Here is a 21,703-nt window from a genome sequence, read left to right as displayed (position 1 = left end):
TCTAACCATCTCACAGGACTGTAGTTAAAGATGTGAAATCAGGGCGCCTGGGTGGCTCAGTCTGTTGAGCGTCTGCTTCGGCTCAGGTCATGATCTCAGGGTCCTGGGATCGAGCCCCACATCAGGCTCCGTGCTCAGTAGGGTGTCTGCTTCTCCCTCTGCCTCTATGTACTCTCTCTCAGTCTCAATCTTTCAAATAAATAAATAATCTTTAAAAACAAAAAAGAATGATGTGAAATCATTTGTGCAAGCAACACGACAGCACGGGTAAATGTAAGATACTATCGCCAAACATGCAGATGGTTTCCTTACTCGTTTCAGGAAGAGAATAATATGGCTTCCGATATTTTCTTAAAATAAAAACAAACGTGATAAATATCTGAAATATCTATATTTTGAAAAGAACATAGAGGAAATCATATAAGGCCTGATGAAAACAATAAAAACCCAACAGTAAATTGTGTGTATGGATATGTATGTGTTTAACACCTTTATCCCTAAGTTGAACCAAGTTTATTAATATATTTTATATCTGTTTTATAACACTTTGCCTACAGGAGCTTAACTCCACTTTTTTTAAAGTTAGACTAATATATATATATATATATATATAGAGAGAGAGAGAGAGAGAGAGAGAGAAGGTAGAACACTGTGGCAATTTCCAGAAATTTCAAACAAACTTGACACAAAAAAAGTAACACCACTCCTGAATGAGTCATCATAATTGCCACATACATCACATGCATTGGATCATTACAAAACTCTCCATTTTCTTGCATCTGATTAGAGATGTAAGATCAAAGAATCATTGGAGTGAAGCTGCTAGAAGAAGGAAGTGAGCTACAGAGTTAGAATGTGGCAGTTAGAGAGTAAGGTGCTGAAATTCAGATCATGGAAATAGCGCAGTTTTGGTAAGAACAAGATGTAACTCAGTGGTTCTCGAAGTGTGGTCCCCACATCAGCAGCATCAGCATCAGAAATGTAAATTCTCCAGCCCCACTCCAGATTTACTAAAGTCTAAGGGTGGGACCCAGCATGCTAAAATTTGAAAAGTCCTCCAGGTGATTCAGATACCTGCCAAAACATGAGAACCAGAAACTCAGGATAGGTCCAGGGTAGTAGTCAGACCAGGTACGGTAGAGAATAAGATCACTGAAGGAGGAGAATTTAATGAACTGGCCAGGAATTTGGGGAAATTATCTGCATAGAAACTGCAATCATCAAGAATTATGACCAGAGTTGTATTTTAAGTAAAGAGAGAGAGCCAACCAGGAGCTAAAATCTGCAAGAATTTAGGAGGCATGATCGAGGGGTTTGTGGACTACCAGAACCAGGGGGGCAGCTGCTAACACAGTCAGGTGTTCAAATTTTAAATCAAACAGCACATAGAAAGGCCCTGTGCCCAGAAAGAACAAAAGACTGATAAAAACCAAAGGTCAGCACAACCAGGGAGAAGGGGGGACAGGTGTGAGTGAAGTTGGAGAAGTGGGGGAAGGATTTGATTCTTACCCTAAGACAAAATGGAAAGAACAAAACCATTTTAAGGCAGCCAGAAGTGACAAGATCAGATTTGCCTTTCTTAAAGACCGAGGTAAATGGTCAAGTTGTACAGTTGTTTCGGACTGTTAAGACTCTGGTTGATGAAAAGTAGGGGGAAATAACGAGAAATGTCAGGGAGAAGCCTGGGTCTTTGGTTTGCATACCTACAGGCAGTTTACCAAGTTAGATTAGTGGAGAGTAGCTTCGGTAAGCTAGGGAAAAATCCTAAACTTCCAATCAGAATAACCTTATTATAACCTTATAACATGGAAGATGATATGTGCTATAATTCAGATATAACTACGTTATGAAATGCCAGACTGTGAAGCTGGAGCACTGAGGTTCAAATCCCAGTTCTCACACTAAGTAGCTGTTAACTCTTGAGCAAGTAGTTAACCATGACACCTTTAAAATGGAAATCATAAGACTTACAAGTGAGAATAAAAGATCCCTACCCTCCCAGGAAAAGACTGATTATTCTGCATCCATCATCACAAGGAACTGGTCTTAAACTCATACAAATTGAGCAAGCAAATCTAAAAGCCAGCTAATCAAGTGAGAGTCTCTCCTTCCCAAAGTCAATCAATTCCAAGAACCACACTTGCTCAGGCAAAGGGCAGCCAAATCCCTAAACCCTCTGCTTCTGGAAGTCAGGCAGTCTCTGGACTCCGCTTGCCATGCACCTTTCCTCTTGCATCCTTCCGCTGCCTCCCTCAAAAACACCAATGTGATATACTACTTTGTTTATATTTCCTTCTTCTCAAATATATATATATATATATAATATACAGGTATAAACAAGTTTCATGTTGCTCATTTTTGAGCAAAATGCAAAAATATTGTTATAAATAATATCTCATAAATAACGTAATTATTATTCAATATTTTGATCATTAATACTCATCTCTAGGTTAGTGTATATAGATGTAACTCACTTGTTTTCTCTGCCTTATCGTCCACTGCACAAACTTCCTACAGCTTATTTACCCTCCTAACAAAGAGCGTTTTGGTTATTTCCATTTTCTTACTATTATAAACAATGCTTTTCTGAATATTCTGGTATGTGTCAACTGCAGCACATGTACAAGAGAATCTGGAAGACATCTATAGAGTACCAGAATCGCTGAGTCATAGAGTACACCAGTGTCTAACTTCACAAGAAAACACTAAATTTCTAAGTGATGGCCCATCTACACTCTCAAAGCAATGTGTTAAAGTTCTCTCCAATGCTTCAGATTTTCAGACATCTTCATCTGTTCTAATCTAGCAAGTATAAACAAAATTTCACTGATGACTCATTTTTTATTCCCCCAATTCCTAATGAGATTTTGCAACTTTTCATATATTTCTTTATCACACGTTCTTCCTTTTCAGAGCAACTCCTACTGAAGCCCTTTGACCATGTTTCCATTCGGTTATCTTATTCTCGTTCTTTTGTAGTAGCTTTTTACATATTCTACTCACTACTTTATCGCTTACATGTGTTGAAAAAAAAAGCTTTCTGGTTTGTGGCTTATCTCTTCATTTTATCTTTTGAAGAACAAAATATAAAATAAAGGATCTGTAAAGTCAATTTTTTTCACAATGTCTAATAAAATTGACAAGGCTCTAATGAGATTGATGAGGAAAAGAGAGAGGGCGAGAGAGAGGAAGATGGAAGACAGATTGTGAAGTTGTTTGGGAGTTTATGATTCTGTGGTTGATTAGACACATGCGTTATTGTCTGGTATTTTGTTTATTTTCTTTAAAAAATACACAGCTTAGAAAAATATCCTATTATGCAGATAATATTTCACCTTGTTAACATTTTACCAATTTACTTTACTCACCATTCCTCCTTCTGTATCAGACCTTCTTTCCAGGATTACTTTTCTTTTGTAGTTTCTGCAGCAAAGCTCCATTTGTCTGGCAATGTGTTTATTTTGTTCTTATTATTAAAAGGGAAACAAGTCTAGCTTGGCACTTGTTTTCTCTCAAATCTTTGAAGATCCTATTCCAGGCCTTCTGTCCTCTACCGCTGTCAGTGAACAGCCTACTGTCAATGTTAATTGTGGGTCCTTTGTAGATGATCTGTCTTTGCTCTCTAGATGCTTCTAAGACCTTCTCTTAATGTTTGGTATGTTTATGTTTTGTTATGTTTTGCAATTTCACTACAACAAGCCTAGGTATGAATTCATTTTTTTATTAATCTTGCTTGTACCTCCTGTATCTGTGAATTGACATCACCCATCAGTTATAGAAAATTCCCAGACATTATCTCTTCGTATGTTGTGTCTCTTCCCTTTTGCTCCCTTTCCGGGGCTCTGATTAAACATATAATAAATGTAATCTGTTGTTGCAGGCTAACATTTTAAATAACCACCTTTATTTCTTTAAGGATTCAAACCTCTTTATTTTATATTCCCTATATGCTAATTCTAATAAGTAAAAACCTCAGGGGGGGTTAAGTCTGTTTTCTGTTTCGTTTTCTTTATGCTATCTGACTAGTGATGGCTGGTTTTCTTACGTATTTTTGTCATCTTTGATTGTGGGATCATTTTTTTATCTTTACCTGTGGGATTCCTATAGTCTCATATTGGGTATGCTTTCCTCTACAGAGGATCTGTGGTTGCTTTTGCTGGAAACCATGGGAGGCTACCAACCTAGGATCACATGGTCCCATTCCAGGTCCTGATTTCATGCAGGAGTCAAGATCAGTTTCCCTGCCTTCTGGTTTCCAATGGGCATACTCAAGGCTGACTGATCCTCGGGTACACAGCTATATGGGTATTTGCTTCAGAACAATTCTGGTCTTTCGCACTTGTTCCTTGCTCAGTACTTCCCACCTGAGTTTCTGCTCGAGGTTTGTTTTTGTTTTCTCTGGAGGTGGTGGATGGGTACTTGAAGGGTTGGAGATTTCCTTACTCCAAATCTAGTAGTGCACTGACAACTAGATTTAACCATGATCTAGCTATTTTAAAGCACATGGATCCTCTGAGATAGTGTGTTAAGTGAAAGCATAAGATAATTATTTTTAATTTCTTGTTGTAAGAGTTCAGGTGATATAATCAGAATCATATAAAACTGTTCACTCTCCCTCTGAGGACATGTTGGAAATGCCATCCGATTATGTCGCTCCTACCGAATCACTTCCTTCTCTGGCTCTTCCGGGATTCACTGTCTACAGTATCCAGTTTAAGTATTAATTACACACAATAGTTTATCATTCTCAGTCTGCTCTGAGTAAGTACATGCCAGGTTCTCCAAAGACAGAAAGCACTGACTTTGTCTGTCTTCTATTCTGCCAGGACCCCAAGCATAAAAGGTCCTTGACCAAAAAATAACTGTTGGTAATTTCACCATGTAAAAAAAAAAAAAAAAAAAAAAAAAAAGTTCATTCAACTGAATTAAAAACAGAATTCTTGAAAACAAGCACAAGGGAGATACAATTACAGATCCTCTCTTTTCCAAAATAATTCATCCATTTATTACAAGTAAAATCAATGATGAGAAATAGAAATACCCAACACCCTTCTTAAAACTACAATTTTAAGCTGGTCACAGCAAAACTTCATGGAGGAAGTGGGAGGGGAAATGCTATCACCACTGCCTTGAGGGAAAATGAAACTCGTGATTTTGCATATAATAAATTGCATTTGTTTCTGTATGAGTCTCCCTCTCTATCACATTCTTAAACAAGAGACGGGAACCAGAAATATATTTCCTCCTCCAGATTTCGAAACCAAAACAGACCTCATGATACAAGCACCATCCCTTAGTGAATAAAATTACAAAGAGTCTAGCGACTCAGGACCAATTTGTAATCAGAGCATCAAGCCATACTGTACGAAAATGTCAGTTCTGGCGCAGCCTTGATGAGCTAAGATTGAACGCGTGGGCCAGTTTATCATATTATCCCGACTGCCCTCTTTTAAAGCTGGCAGGTCCAATTCAGGTACAGAAAGGATTTCGGTCTGAGGGATTTGCATCTGAAAAAGAACCCCCCAAGCTGATAGTGTTTTTTCTTGCTATTTTATTTTCTTAACAGAAATAAATGCACAGAAAACATCCAACATGAGTATTTTCTCAAAATCAGTAGTCCTGTTCTACACGGTCCTGCAACACGCTTCACTAGGATGTGTAAAAATAAAGTTCTTGTTAAGAGTTAACTTTTGCTGTTAAAAATATGTGTCCTTCAATAACAATATATTAAGACATTTCAAGCATTTTGATACAGTCGCCGTATCTCTCCCTCTCTCTCTGAGCTAGTGGAGACAAGCACACCAAAAGCTTCATTAAGGTAGCGTGAGGAGGGATTAACTCTCTGAGCTGTTTGGTTTCATTCCGTTTCATTCAAAACAAGGGATCTTAAAACCGACAAAAACTTACAACTTGGAGGACAAAGTAAAATTTCCTCCCTGCTTTGGCTGGTGTGGACATTCCCAGCTGACCGTTTGAAAGCAGCGTCCTTCACAACTGTCCCTGAGTTCTCTGCCCATCCGGAGGTAGCTGCCCCAGGCCCCTGCTCTGTCTTCACACTAGCCAAACCCATGAGCTCACTCAGTCATTCATTTGTTCGAGTGTGTATTCCTTCAATGAACAACTGTTTGCTGGCTACAATTCTGTTTCCTTCAAACGCACCAGGATTCTAGGCAACAGAGTTTCACTGAAAAATCCTGAACTCTATATATTTACATAAAGGAAAATCAATTTTGTTGTAACTGAGAAACAGCCAGCGAGCCTTCTTCAAACCTGCTACAGAGCTGTAGGTGGGGCAGTTTCGATGGAACATCGCATTTCTTCCACAGACCGTATGTTGGCCTCAAGCATCTCTTTCCTAGGACAACATGAACTACTATCATCTCTGCTTCCAGCACCACTCGCTTTCTTGCTGGTTCTCCTTAGTGAAACTCACAGTTCCTCCTCAGGGCCTGTGTCCTCGCTCTCCCATCTGCATGGAATGTTCTTTGAGCAGCTATCTCCTAGAGAGCATCTGGCCTGTGTTTCAGTAACACACAATTGTTTATCTTTTCCAACCTGTGTTGATTAAGTAAATGCTGTCTACAGAATCATCAAGGACAGGAAATATTGTCTTTATTTATCTCCTATCTTCCCAGGACCCCAGAGACAAAAGATCCTCAACGAATAAATGTTCATAGTTTCATGGTATGAGAAAAGTTCACACAGTAGTAAAAACTCGTTTCTTAAAAACATGCACAAACTCAATTCAATTCAGTGGGACCTTCTCTGGTCCCGCTTCTCTCTCTCCCCCTCTCTCTCATTCTCTCTCTCTCTCACACACACACACACACACACACACACAGAGGCAGGTTCACGCCAGAGTTTAGGCCCTTAGTCACGACACTTTAGCAACAGCTAAACAAATCCCAGCACATTCCTATAAGGACACATTATGCAGCTCAGAAAAATAAAGAGGTGGCTCAATATAAACTTACATTAACATTTCCCAAGATGTGCCACTTAAATTTTATAAGTAAAGTATGCTGTATGCTGTCATTCACATGAAAGAGGAAAAATACATGCATGTGGTCCCCCTATGTGGTAAGGAAAATGCAGAACACCCTGGAAACATGGTTGTACCAGGAAAGAGGGAACTGGGGCTCAGGATCAGAAATGGAAGAATGCTTCATTTTCACCCATTGGTACTGGTTAGCCTTTTCTCATTCACACATAGTATTAAATTAAAACTTGACACCTTTTAAAAATTCTGCCCCCAGTCCCAGTACTCCTCAGAGTTTCCAGAAAGAGTTCTTTGTACAACAAGTATGGCAAAGCCAGACTGTCTCAAGATTCTGGTATTAATGCCTTTAAACCTAAGAGTAACGCCCTCTGAGCTGAGAAAGGGGGCATGGCCCAGAGAGACAGGTGTAGAGAGAAAGGACATCCTAGTGGGCATCAATACTTCTTCCATCCTCCAGTATCTTAATCTTAATCACACCATCAGTGCATCTGTGAGATCCACAGAGGAGCCACAGGGCCCTCACCACCATGCCTGCGACTCCACAGACCATTTAAACCACAAACACCCACCACCAAACTCAGGCATCACAAATCAAGGGTCACTCAAATCTCCCAAAAAAATCTCTACGTGAAGAGAGTGAAAGTCAAGGCCAAGTCAAAAGGCAGATATTATGAGCAATCAATGACAACAATCTGCTACTGGATTGAAGCTAAGTAACAGCCCAGTGTCCACAATCAAAGATGCTTTTACTCAGAGGTGGGAGTGGACACTGGGAGCCTGGGTCTAACACTGGCTCTGCACTAGCTTGCCATGGTACCTTGGACCAGGGAAAATGGCTTTACCTCCCCAGGCCTCACTTTCTCCACCTCTAAAAATCTACATTTGCCGATTAGGTAAGTATTTTTCAAATTGTGGGTTTCATGCCATTAGAGTCATGAAACCAATTCTGTGGGTCATGGCATAATTTTTTTAAAAATTAACTAGAATAGAATGGAAAGCATCAGAGTATATCACCCATAGTAAGGGTAAATATTATTTTTTGAAACTTTTGTTTCACTTATATTTGTGAGTATGGTGTGTCTGTACATGGATATGTGTACAGTAACAGAATAAAATAAGAAATATCAGAAAATAAACATAGTAAAGGTGTGTTATTTTAAACCTTTGCATCAGTTGTGTGTGGATACATACTAGATAAGCATGTAAAATATGTTTCTTGATGTACATGACAGTCATTTGAAAGCCACAGGACAAGAGAGATACTCTCTAAGCTCCTTTCAAGCCGGGGATTTTCTAAGTCAACTGGAGACAGTATTACCTAGTGAAGTTCGAAAATAAGAAAAGTCTGGGTTCAAAGCCCTGCTCTGCACTGTCAGCAGTGAAGATCTGGTGCACATTAACCTTTCAAACTTCAGCTTCCTTAGCTTTCTGAAGATCCTACTTAGAGACTTGGGTGTCTGGGAATAGGGGAAAGAAAGATCACTTTCCCTTCTGCCCCTTTTGTGCTGCTGTTCCCCAATATTTTCCTGCTCAGACTGCCACTTTTTTTTCTTACTATTCTAGTTGTATCCTGCACCAACTTTTCAGCATATTTGTCATCTCTACGGTAATATCATGATTCCTGTACCCATGACTACGACCACTGGGCTACTGGACACATAAATGAGAAAAAACATGGAAGGAACTTAGGACCATGTCAATACATAGTATGACCTCAATACAAGGCAATAGTGACAATGGAAGCAGATGTCCTAGTAACAGGTGGTGGTGGTGGTGATGGTAGTATTTATCCTCAATGCCAATGCCTATCAAAATGCTTCGGGTAAGGTCAGACACACGGATGAGATAATAGGTCTAAACAGCTAATGTAGCTAAATGACATCCTACTCAGAAAGTTTCACAGTTTAATAGAGGACCACAGAAAATTCCAAATTATCTGAAGCCCAAGGGAATTAATCTTTAATGGAGGGATTTTAGGAACCCGGACGAGGTTGGAAAAGAAACAATTCATTCTGGGGTACAAAGAAAGAGGTCTCTCCTTAGCATCCAGCCCTTGAAGACCAAATCAGAAATAGCACCAATAATTTCTGACTGATGATGGTTGAGAGGAAAGAGAATTCTTAACTGGGCCTGCTCTCCTTGAATAATCACAATTTTGTTACTTTGGGTTGGTTTGGGAAGCATCTGGGGATGCTGGGAATGTGCTATGTTGAGATATTTCTGCTGCCTTGTCAGCACTGATTATAATGTTTCCAGAAGATCACCCACAATATATCGCACCAATGATCTGTGTCATACTGTCTCCATAATACTGACACCATGCGATAAAGATCAGCGTGTTAATGATGTCAGAGTACTCTGCACACGTTCTGTGCCCGAAGAGGTATTTAGGCTGGTCCGTTTAGTCAGACACCAAAGCACCCCAGAGGGAGAGAGAAGGGGCCCAAGGTGACTATGTCCCATCTAAAGAAAGAGTGTCAAGAAGAAAAGGGAGGCTGATCTGAACCACTACTTTGCCAACAACCCTCAGGCAGGGGCTTGGCAATGCACGTCCATATATCCTTAAATCTCCCGAAATATCACAAGTGAACATCCAAGGAAGATCCCTGTCAAGCCACGTTTCCTTGTTTGAAAAGGAGACTGGGAATCCCAGAAGCCCATATGACCTTGCCAACATAGGACCTGCTAACATGCTCGCTCACAAGCTTCTCTGAAACGTGGGGTTTGCCCTAGCAGCACACCACGTCAGTCCTGCTTCCTTCCTTTTCAGCATGGGCTTTATCTTAGAATTTTGCAAAGACCAGGCTGTGTCCATGCAGGAAGCCTTGCAAGCGTGCCTTCAAAGCAAACGAGCAGCCTACCACAGCTGTGTTAACCGCTCTCCCCTGCGCAGGAAGACTCCTGGGCTTAGCAACTAGAAAACTCGGGCTCTCACGATGGCTCAGGCACTTTGCTGGATGATATCGTAAAACTCCCTTTCCTTCTCTGGGCCTCAGTCTTCTCTTCTGTCCAACAAGCTGGTAGAACTAGATTATCTCTAACTTTGGTTCTATCTCCGGAAGTCTATAAATTTTTTAAGACTTTTGGGCTGAGAGACAAAAGTGTCTTTCTGAGCAACGAATTAAATGTACAGATAAAATCACATTAACTTATAAGCCAGAATGTCCCTTCTAATGACATCTTAAGCAGCATTCCAATGGAACTCGCCCAAAGCTACAACGTAGTTAATCAGCAACTACTGATCCCATTACACTCCTCAATTCCAATGATTGGATGCTTGTCGTTTAGAGTTAAGGACAAACGGCCACTTTTTCTGGACCACCAAGAATTAGCTCGAAGTTTCAATTGGTCATTCAAGAGTATTTTGTAAACCTAATTTAAATGTCAAAAAAAAGAGTATTTTGTAAGTTTTCTATTATGTCATGCGTTGTCCTGCCACTGCAGAGACAACTTCAATTAAGACCAGACTGCTGATCTCAAGAAGTTTATATACAGACTAAGTAGCATATAGAGAGAAGTACATAGACACGTATACTATTGTTTAAGTAGAGGAACACATTATAAAGACTTCTAACCCAGCCCTTGAGGGGTCTAAGGAGATTTTCCCAAAGAAGCAAGATCTATGCTGAGATCTTAAAAACAAGTAGAAGTTAACCAAGCAAAGCCTGCTGGGAACTTTTTTTTTTTTTTTTTAAGATTTTATTAATTTATTTGAGAGAGAGAAAGAGAAGGAACAGGGGGAAAGGCAGAGGGAGAAGGAGAAGCAGGCCTCCCACTGAGCAGACAGCCCGATGCAGGGCTTGATCCCCAGACCCCAGGATCATGACCTGAGCCAAAGGCAGACGCTTAACTGACTGAGCCACCCAGGCACCCACACCTGGGAACTCTTAACCAATCCATGAAACTCTCACCAATTGCTGGACAAGCAAAAGCAAATTGTTGGAGGTGACTAACAACCTAAAAATTATCCCCCCCCAAATTCAAAAGATCCCCACCTAGAATTGTTCTATTTAATGTTCTATGAAGTGGGTTTAATAAAAACACAAACCAGAATATGTCACATATGCAGCACGGTTTCTTAATGTGTAAGAAAGGAACAGGGACCCAAACCAATGCCACAGTAAGAGTGCGTGGAAGTTTAAAAGGACAGATGTGGATTTCAAGTCTCACCCCGTTCCTTAGGATCTGGGTGACAGGGGCAAGCCCCTTAACCTCTGTGTTGTCAGTTTCATCCTCTGTTAAATGGAGCCTGGCACAGGACAAATGTCGAACAAATACTAGCTAATAGATGAGTCCTTACCACGTGCCAGATGCTGGGCTCAGCACTTCGGTCACTGATGAAGGTAAGCCCTGGCAGCATACCCAGGAGGGGCATCCTGTTCTTGCCTTCAACATCCAGGTGAAGAGATGGAGGCTTGGAGAAGCTCAATCAGCAGACCCAGGTTATAACAGCTAGCAAGGCGAAGGTAAGCCCTGATCCCCTAGTAGTCTGCATTCGAAGCCGGAGTCTTAACCACTATCAGTGTTTCTTTCTACCTTCTACTTCACTGCCAGCTATGCCAGAAAAGGAGCTTTTCACCGCGGCAATGGCAAAACATTCCCAGTGTATTAGAAATGCAGACATTGTAAATGGAGTTAGTTATTCCTTGGTTTGTGTGCTATTCGGAACGGCTGTCATTATTTAAAACACATGTTATCAGACAATCGCTTATCAAAGCCACCTGAGGCTCAATTACCATCCTTGAATAAGAGGTCAGGATTAAAAGCATTGGATTCAGAACATAAATCTGGATCTGAAAAGGGAAAGATGACAAAACAGTTTGCTGGACAAGATGTCTGGCACCTTTGGCCACTTTTCAATGAAAGAGAAGGGAAAAGATGTTGAGGTCACCGAGAAAACAATTTAAGTGGGCCAGAAAGAGACAGAGTGTGTGTGATGGCTCCTTTTTACCTGCAGGAGACACGGCCATAGTCTGAGGGAGTCAGAGGTGTAATAACGAAGAGGAGGAAGGGGTTTTTCCTACACTGCAGCTAGCTCCACTGAATTGGGAGACGGAGCTTGACGCTTTTGACACAGCAGCACATTGGCCTGGCTCATGGTGTCATTTTGTGTCAAGTATGAGTACAAATACCGTCACTGATGCATTGAAGGAGCATTTGATGCTTCCTTAAATGGCTTCCAACTTGGCACAGGAAAAAACCGAGTATCACAGACATCAGTGTGATTGCTATACCTCTCAAAGAGCTTTCAAAGTTGCCTCTGGGTTGGCCAGCTTGCTTCCTTACCGGTGGACCATTAGCAAGAGCTCCAGAACACGTAGAGCATATGAGACTTTCTGTGTGTTTGTTTGGCTGGAAGCAGGAAGGACTGGGAGTGCCCTTGAAGCTGTTTGAAAGGGACCTACATCAGAATCCAGGAGCTAGGATGGGGGTGAACGGTAATGCACAGATGCAGACTTGGGGCATAGACAAAAATGGGCTCTTTGCCCCCGAGGTTTGGATTTGAGAAGCCTCTAGTGGGGTCCAGAAACTTGTGTTCCGACTGAGATGCTAATGTGACCTTGATGATCAGCCAGCTGCAATCCACACTGATCTGACGGGGACAAGGCTGGACTGAGATTCAAGCTATCAGGGTGCTGGCCCCAGTTCGGCACCTGCTGGATATGGGATCTCTGACAAGTCACTTCTTTGTTTTCAGCCACCTCTCCTTATCCTCCATTGATAAAGAGGGAGAGAGTCCTCGGGAAAGATCTCCAAGGATCTTTGGCTCCATCGGTCTCGAAGGGAATGGAGCCACCATGGTGCATAAGTAGGACCTTACACTCGAGTCCCCAAACCTGGGTTCCAACTTCAGCACAGCTGCTTTCCAGTTGCTGGACCCCAGCCAACTAATACACTTTCTCTGGGACAAGAATATATATTAATAATATTATAATAAATATATTTATAACAAGTATTCTAATTCTGATAATTAATAGATCTATCATTTCTAAGTCTCCATTTCCTCAACTGACGATAAAAACAGTGCCTACGACAGAGCTTTTTGTGATGAAATAGTTTTTGTGTTAAACAGGCAGTGTCTAAAGAGTGCCCAGGATGGTGCCCTGCCGGGTGCTCAATACCTGTTAGTTGTGGATAGCCCTGACAAGGTCAACCAGAAGAGCGTTCCGCTGTCCCCTGGAGCTGCTGTGATTAATGAGGTTGGTGGAAAGGTAACCCTGGCTGAGCAATCCTTGGGCTTGTCCTTTTAGCAAGAGAAATTCACAAGAAATGAGCTTTTTTTGGAAAGGGTGGGCTACTGGAGGGCGGCATGAAGCTACGCCTCTTAGGAGGAAATGTAGGAACAAATGAGAGAAGGGCATTATACAGTCTACGCCATGTTCATGAAAGCGCGGTTCGAGGGTGACCTGCTGTAGGAGGGACTGGGTGGTCATTAAAGTAGCACCTTCTTGTCCCTGCTGGATCAGACTCCCAAGGGAGTGGGTCCAGTAATTGGTTTTTCTCAGAAGCTATGCAGGAGATTCTTCCATAAACAGGGGTTAGAGAATCACTGCAAATACAGTTAATGAAACAACCCTCCCTCCAATTCTCCAGTCCTGTGTTTACCCAGGAAAGAAAGAAGGAATAAATAAATAAGCAAACAAACAAACAGGGAAGGCAAATAAACTCGTGCATCTGTGCATTTACGAAGAATCTAAACTTCTTACATTCTTGTCATATCCAGTGCAGCTGGGTTCCAAGCCAGTGTCCAATTTCTGCATAATTCACGACTCCCCAGAGAAACAAACGCTAGCAAAGGGCTACTTAAGGATGTGGATTATGTCAACTTCCTTAGAATGGCAGCGTGGTTTATAAAAATTAAATACAACAAGGGAGTGCCTCCCCACTTCCTCTGCCCGTTCTGCTCTCCCACTCTTTCTTTTCTGCTACCCTGGGTCCCATTCCTTTCCCCTGATGCTTTCCGTTCTCATGCTCTTTTCTTCAGATTTATTTTCTTTCTTCCTTCTTTCCATTCCTCTCTATTTTTGCCCCTCTACCCTATAGCTTTCTTTCTTTTGTCTCTTTCTCTCTCCTTTTGCCTCTGTGTATATGTGTGTCTCTCTCGGATTCCCCTCTTGTTCTGCCTCTGTGTCTCTGTCTTTCTATCAAACACCATACCTCACTGCTCATTCCTCCTCTTGACCCCCAGCTCCTGGCTCCCCTCTCAACAAGGAGCCTCCAGGGGGCACACTTTCGGCTAGGGAAGCCCGTGCGCCCTGCTAAATCAGCCAGCGCCCTCTACAAGCGACTCGGTCTACTTCCAAGTTCTTGGAAATCTGCTGCCAGAGACCCCCAGTGATGAGGGTCTCTCCTGGTAAGGGAAATGAAATCCCCCCTGGGAAGATGCAGCGGGATTACGGAGTAGAAGCTCTAGTACCCAGAGCTTCCCCTGGACGGGAAGCCGCCGGCCAACCCTAGCTAGCGGTGGAGGGTTCATTTGCAAGATAGGAGCGGCTCCGTCCACCAAGAGCCGGCAGTGGAGCGGCGGCGACAAGGGGCTGTTGGGAAAGCTTCAGCACCTTAAAATGTCCATCAGTCTTCTCAAAGCCCATTAACCTCCTCAAAAGACGAAATCTAAGTAAAAACCGAGCATCCGCGTTGCATGTAGCTTCCAGACAACTCTTTCTTGCCCTCCACCCCTCCCCCAGGCGGCTCCTCCGTCTACCGACCCCGATCCATCTCTAGGTACCTCCTTTATAGACATACCAGAGCTTCCACCATGAACAGGGATAACCTTCCAGATCTACAGTCTGGCAAACTGAGGGGCAGAGAAGCTCCACAGCAGGCTTGGGAAGACGTTCCTTTGGAGCGCCACCGCCATCAGGACTCAGAGTAATTTGCACACTGGACAACACCAAAGGATGGCGAGTTCCGAAGAAACTTTTTCAAAGGTGAGCCACAGCCTCTCCCAATTCGAATCACTGTGGGCAGGTGCAGAAAACTTTGTCTCTCTCTAGCTTCTCTCAGGGCAGCTCTCAAACTCGATCTGTCCGCACACTCCTCCGGGCACACCACCTACACACCCCCTTTCTACCCACCTGGAGCCCTCTCTCCGAGTCTTAGGATGAAAGTGCAGGAGGCAGGTAAAGGATAAACTCAGGCCGCGGCTCCTAATGCTCCCGCAACTCCCCCTCCCCTTAGTGGAGTAGAGAGGAGCAAAATGCTGGGGTCTGGCTCGCTGCCCAGCCCAGGGAGCTGGAATACCCGCCACCAGGGACCGAGAAAGGCAGGGGCTCGCGTCCGAGGACCAGCCAAGTCCACGTCGCCCCGGCTGAATGGCCCCTCAGTTGCCTGCAAGTTGAAACCTCAGTCAGGCACACAATGAGGCCGCTGTTTTCCGACAGGAGGCATTTGGATGCCTCACACACTCAGCCCAAATCAGGCCTGAGAGCAGAGCGCATTTCCTTACCCATGTTCAGATGCACCCCTAGATGCGGTTCAGTTGCCGTCCCCTTCCCCTGTGCCTGGCCACGGGAAGCCCGTGCAGGCCACCTGTTGGACTCTGTCCGGCCACCCTAGATCTTGCGCCCACAAACCCTCACCGAGGCTCGGGGCATCCAGGGTACCCAATTCATCAGCAACAGAAACATTGCACTTGCGTCTCCTCCTCTGGCTACCTTTCCTGCTCCCAATCACACACATACACAGTTCCTTAATATCCCAGCAGTCACTACTCTTTAATGAAGCGCGCTTAGCCTCGCCTAGGAGCCCGGGCTGCCCGTGATCTCCGAGCGCGCCCAGGCGGCAGTGGATCTCCAAGCGCTTAGCTGGGTGTCTGCTTAATGCGCGGGCGGCAGAAAAGCCCCAAATGGCACACTGGTGGGGAACAGTCAGTGGCCTGCAATAGGGAGCCCCCTTTCTCCTATGGAAGCGGAAGGAGTCTCCTTCCTTGGTTCAGACGTGAAGGCAGTCGGGGAAACCCCGAAGGCAATCGGATTGGGGGAACCAATGTTGCGTTTCTCTGCCAAATCCCAGGATAGGTGCAAAGGGGTTCAACTTCCTAGCGTCTCCCTGACATCCCCGCAAGCAACTAGCTGGGGGAAAGGTTCGCCGCCACGAACGGGCTACTCACCCCTGGGTATGAACGCTGCCCCCGGAGGGGACCCCAGCAGACTGGCGCGCGTGGAATCCGTGAAGCGCCTGGGTGTCTCGCTCGTCTCCCGGGCCACGCGGCTAAGGCTACGCGCTCCAAGCGGGGCAGCCGAGGGCAGTCGATCCCATGGGTGGCGAGTTGGCAGAGGGCGCGCCGCCCGGCTGGGGGCGCATCGCTCCCAGGGCTGGCGCAGGCTGCAGTGGGGAGAGGGGCTCCCGGGGAAGTTGGCGGCGCTGGGGGTGGACTTCAGACTTCGCGCTCGCTTCGGCTCGAGCGGCCGGGCGCGTCCTCTGGGATAGGGGACTCGCCGGTGGAATGGGGGCCGGCGTGGGCCGAGAGGCTGCAGGAAGCCTCCGCTGGCCGCCGCCTAGAAGGAGCACAGCGGCATCGCGCTGCCCGGAACCCCCAGCAGCGGCTGGAGCGGAGAGCGAGCGAAAGAGCCGGGCTGCCTTCTCCCGGCTTCGGGCGCCCCTTGCTCAGAGCCCGGCTCGCCCCAGCCCGCCGCGCCCCTCCTCCTGTCGGAGTCCTCCTCCCCTCCGCTGTTTCACCCGCTCGCAGGGCTCGCGGGGCTGGGCTTGGGCCAGACGCTGAGCGGAAGGCGACCGCAGAGCCCGCAGCATGGAGGGCGATCTCGCCGGCTCGGGCTCGGGCTCGGGCTCAGGCTTGGGCTCCGGCAGCGGCAGCAGCGGCCGCCGCCTCCCGCGCGCCCACGTGCCGGAGCCCGGGTATGCGCGCTCCGGCCGGCCGGCCTGGAGGGAGGGAGCTAGGGCGAGCGGCGGGTGGGGGTGGCGGGGAGAGCCTGCACACCCGCGCTGCCGAGGAGGGGAAGCCGCCGAGAGGCTCCCTAGGGCGCAGGGCTCCTCGTCTGCAGCTCCGGGAAGACTGGTGTGCAAGGCTCCCCCAGCTCCCCCCTCCCTTTGCAGAACGGAGGGAGCCTGAGCGAAACCCGGGGTGTGGGGGTTGGGGGGCGCTCCACTCCGCAGGATCAGCAGGGAGCCGCGGCCGAAGGCGGCTACGTGTCTCCACCAAAGGGACAGGTTCCAAGTATCCTTGAACCCCCCTCACCTCTCCCAGGCGAAGAATGGGGTCCGGAAACACCGAGTGAGGGAATATGCGGGTTCCCAGCGAGACCTTGTTCCGGCTTGCCCCGCCTTCCTCCCAGAGTAAGCACTTTTCCCGTTAACCAACAGACTCTAAGGGGCTCCTCCTTCCAGGGAGAAAGGAGTTGTCTTGCAAAACACGGGCCTGACAACCTCCAATCAAGTGACAAATAATTACTGAGCACTCACTTTGAGGGATGCCCGGCAGTGTCCTGAATCCTAGGGCCCTCCTCGTTGCAAGTTGTGTTCTCTGCTCTGCGCGCCCTTAGGCAGGCCCTCCCTGGGCCTCCTGGCTCCAACCGTAAAATGAGGCTCCCTCCTGATAGGAGTAAGGAAGACAAAACAAATACATGTGAGAATTTTTAAATTAGAAGACACTTCAAAAGATGGGTAATAAATAATTCGATATTAAGAAGAAACATTACTTTTTTAAAAAAGTTACAGAGTAGGAACTGAGATCTCAAGGGAAACAACTAGCAAAATGTGCCTATTACTGGGTTTGTGCACAATCACTCAGAGATCTTTGTCTCCAATCTTCTCATTATTTTAAAGGAAGCATTGAGGCTCAGAAAAGACTAATGGCTTGTCCAAGGTCACACATATTCAATTTGGTTAGGCACACCCATTTTGGTTAGCCCTGGTCTTCTACTGCCAGACCTGTGCTTTCTCTGCCACACACCAGGACACAAAAACTACTCAGCAGGATTGTGATGAGACATCAGCAAGAGGGGAGACATTCCTTTCCTCTGAGGTTTCTAAAGGGGGGGGGCGGCTTCATGAAAGAGATGGGACCTAAGCAAAATCCTAAAGAATAGGCAGGATTCAGATATCTGGAAAAGCAAGATCATGCACACAGAGGGACAGAGGTCACAAAGAGAGACGTGGAAGGGTGTGTTACAAGAGCAGAGAGCTTGCCTAGGTGACGGGGAGCCACTGAAGGGTTTTAAGCAGTAAAAGAAAATAGTGAAAGCTTTGTTTTAGGATGATCAATATGTCCCTATACAAAATGGATTAAAAGGGGAAGAGATGAGGGAGGGGGAAGGACAGAGGGAGGGAAGAAAGGAAAGGAATTGCAGGCAGAGAAAACCATTAGGAGGTCAAAGCAGCTATCCGGATGCAAGTGATGGAAGCCTGATGAAATGTGGTGGCAGGTAAAGCCGAAATCAATGAAACTCTTGCCAACCCTGTTCTTTTAAGCCTGCCTTATAGGAAGTACTCTGCTGTTAATTGCAGGGGACACTGTATGGAAAGGCACATGTGTTTGAGATACGAGGGAAAATTGGGGGCCAACCCTCAGGGACTGCAGTGGAGCTTTTCACAGTAACTGATCTGAAGTTAATATGGTCCCTTGGTTTCAAACATTCAACACCTGGGAGCTGGAGAGCAACAGGCTTTGGAGAAGAAGGGGTTCAATTAGGATTTCTTTTTTTTTTTTTTTTTAAGATTTTATTTATTTATTTGACAGAGAGAGAGACAGCCAGTAAGAGAGGGAACACAAGCAGGGGGAGTGAGAGAGGAAGAAGCAGGCTCCCAGCAGAGGAGCCTGATGTGGGACTCAATCCCAGGACCCTGGGATCACGCCCTGGGCCAAAGGCAGATGCTTAATGACTGAGCCACCCAGGCGCCCTAGGATTTCTATCAATCAACCAAAACCAAAAAACCAGAAAGGGAAGGGGAAATCCTGTTTCCTTCCATTCCTAGGAGGCTCTTGAAGTCACAAATGAATGGCTTTAGGGGCTTTCTCATGTTCTCCCAATGGAAATAGTTTTTCTCTATGTAGCACTCCAACTCCGTCCAGGGACCAGCACCAACAACACCACAGGCGTGCCAGATGCAGACTCTGAGCCTGGGCCCTATACCAACTGAGTCAGAATTTCTGCCTGAAGGAGATTCCTAGCTGATTCATATGCATATTTAGTTAGAGACACAATTCTCTATCTGTTCCCCTCCTATGCTAGTGTTCTTCAAACTTTCGAGCGTGTTGCATAGCTTTTTTATTTAAAAAAGCCATATATTACACACTACCTATGCACACACACGACTTCCTTATAATTTAAATAAAAGTTTCACAGAACAACACATATCTTTATTGTGTAATTCACTTCAATATTTTCTATTCAATTTCTTTCTTTCTTTCTTTCTTTCTTTCTTTCTTTCTTTCTTTCTTTTTTAAATGCTGGTCATGACCTACTAATTGATTCCATGACCAGTTAATAGGCTGCAATCTGTGGTTTGAGAAATATTGAACCATGCTATTAATTATTTTATCTTGAGTTTTGTTTGCATGTGTGTGTATCTTACCACCTCTATTAGACTGTGCGTTCCTTGAGGGCAATGTTCAGATATTTTTTCATCATTGGAATATAGATCAGAGTTAATGGAGGGTTTTGGATGTAGTAGCAACTCGGTAACTATTCAGTGAGTAAATCAATCCATGAATGCATAAGTGGATGGAAGCCCCGGGATTGGGGGCAAGCTGGAGAAAGAAGAGAGTGAAGCCTGGAGTGTAGGAAAAGCCTAAGCCAGGAAAATATTTACCCAAAACTCCAGGTCCCTAAAGCAGTATCAATGGACTATGAGCAGAAAAGGTCTTTCTAAAACAGTCATGCATTCCAAATGCTCCACTGCCAGGCAGAATCTTATTTTCCAATAGAGTTCACCACTATTGCTTCACAAAATTCCAACCTTTGGGGACTTAAGGGGGAAGGAAAGCAGCTGAATAGCTAACATAGATTCTTAGACAAGGAAAAGAGATGGAAAAATGACCAGGACATGTCCATGCAAATCTGACATGAAAAGAGGGAAGCTTCTCGTGAGAGGTCTTGTCATTCTGGGACCAGTGCCACTGACCAAAAGGAGCAAAGAGCTGGGACTAAATACTCGGTTGGAAGCAGATTTTGTCTGCCTGCACAGAGATGCTTGGCAATTATATCTTTCCAAAACTCGAAATAGCTTCTTTTGGAGGCAGTAATTTCCCTGCCACAGGAAAGAGACCGCAAAGAATGAAGAAGTACTTATTGTTCACCAACCAACAGAACGAGGGGAGCATATCGATTGAGTTAATATAAATAAAATCATCACCTGAAGTGTGAACATTAGAATTACAGTATTTCATACTCTAAAATCATCTCAAATGTCCACTAGCTCAACTCCTCAGTTTAAAGGAATCTATGGAAATTATCACAGATTCCCTTATCACGAGATACATAAGAAAGCTATAGATTAAGGATTTCATCTCAGACTTTCAAAAGCAGGCATATATATATTACATAGGAATGCTACAGACGACACAGTAGGAATCTCTCATTCATTGTGAAGATGATCAGTGAGTTACCGGGAGAGGTTGGGAGTAGATAGATTTACTGAGTATCTACTATGGACTAGGCACTGGAGCAAGTATTTTGCATGCTTTCATTTCATATAATCCTCTTTTTTTAAAACTCCATGAAGTAGGAGGCTTTAATCACCATTTCCCAAGTGAGGAAAGGCAGGATCAAAGAAGGTAAATAATTTACCCAAGATTTAAAGGCTAGAAAGTTCCAGAGAAGGCTTTGAACAAAAGTCTATGTTACTCCTAATTCTATCCTCCCTCTTTTCTTATGCTTTGCTTCCCAGCCATGGAAAACGTAGAGCAAAAAATTGGCTGGAAGATGGAAGGACAGAGTTCTGACTGGGGCAAAGGACTGAATAGCGGACTTGGTAAGTACCCCCTTGTGCTGAGATTCTGGGATGCTGTGAAGGGTTGTTCACATTGAGGTGGAAATACTATTAAGTACTTTGAGTACCCCCTGCTGTGCAGAATCCACAGACTGACTCATGGGTGGTCCATTACACTTGAAAGTTAAGGCTGCTGTTGAAAGCTGCTTTGGCTGCAGCTCAAAAGGAAGTTTTTGCATCCGGAGAATCTCACTCCCAGTGTAAATTTGCGTTCTTTGCTTGTTCAGAGTAACAGGCACCGACCTAAGCTAGTTTGAGGGGTGGGGCAGGAAACTGATTTTAGAGAATCAAGACACTGAAGACATACATGGAAAGTAATGAGGCAAGACCTCAGGAAGGCACTGGAAGGTGGGAATGGAATCCTGCTAGATCTCATATATTCTTTCTCTCTCCATCTTTGTGTCTCTTGTTCATCTCATTGTCTCGCTATGCTTCTACTTCTTTCTTCTCTTGCTCCAAAAGAGCTCCCTGCTCTTCTGCTCCTGCAGAAAATAATACCTAACCCATGCATTTCTTAACTTGTTGTCTCTGGGCCTCAAGTCTTTTTATCAGGAGAGGGTATTTAAATTGGTCAAATGTCCACTTGTGGACCATCAGACAGAAACAGAAGGATCGTAGCCACAGTACTAGCAATGCTGCTGGAAGCTTCGCCCTGTAACTTAGATGTGAAGTGGGGAAGGAAGGTTGGTGTAAATGCCAGACAGAGCGCAGAAATGTGGCTACTCCACTCCTTCATGTGAGCAATCGAATGCT

The 21,703-nt window shown here is 44.8% G+C and overlaps 1 protein-coding gene across 1 annotated transcript in view; it reads right to left on the bottom strand.

Moving 5' to 3' along the window:
- Positions 1-16,829, bottom strand: part of SGCD (sarcoglycan delta) — a 910,180-nt gene extending 893,351 nt beyond the window's left edge. The window contains exon 1 of the mRNA XM_057312282.1: positions 16,113-16,829. The gene's annotated coding sequence lies outside the window, so the exon portion shown is untranslated. The remainder of the gene's footprint in view (positions 1-16,112) is intronic.
- Between the last annotated feature and the right edge of the window lie 4,874 nt (positions 16,830-21,703).

The sequence above is a fragment of the Ursus arctos genome, unplaced genomic scaffold (assembly GCF_023065955.2).
Source record: "Ursus arctos isolate Adak ecotype North America unplaced genomic scaffold, UrsArc2.0 scaffold_15, whole genome shotgun sequence".
Taxonomy (NCBI): Eukaryota; Metazoa; Chordata; class Mammalia; order Carnivora; family Ursidae; genus Ursus; species Ursus arctos.
Note: the sequence above shows the minus strand (reverse complement) of the source record. Positions and strands in the feature narration are given on the sequence as shown.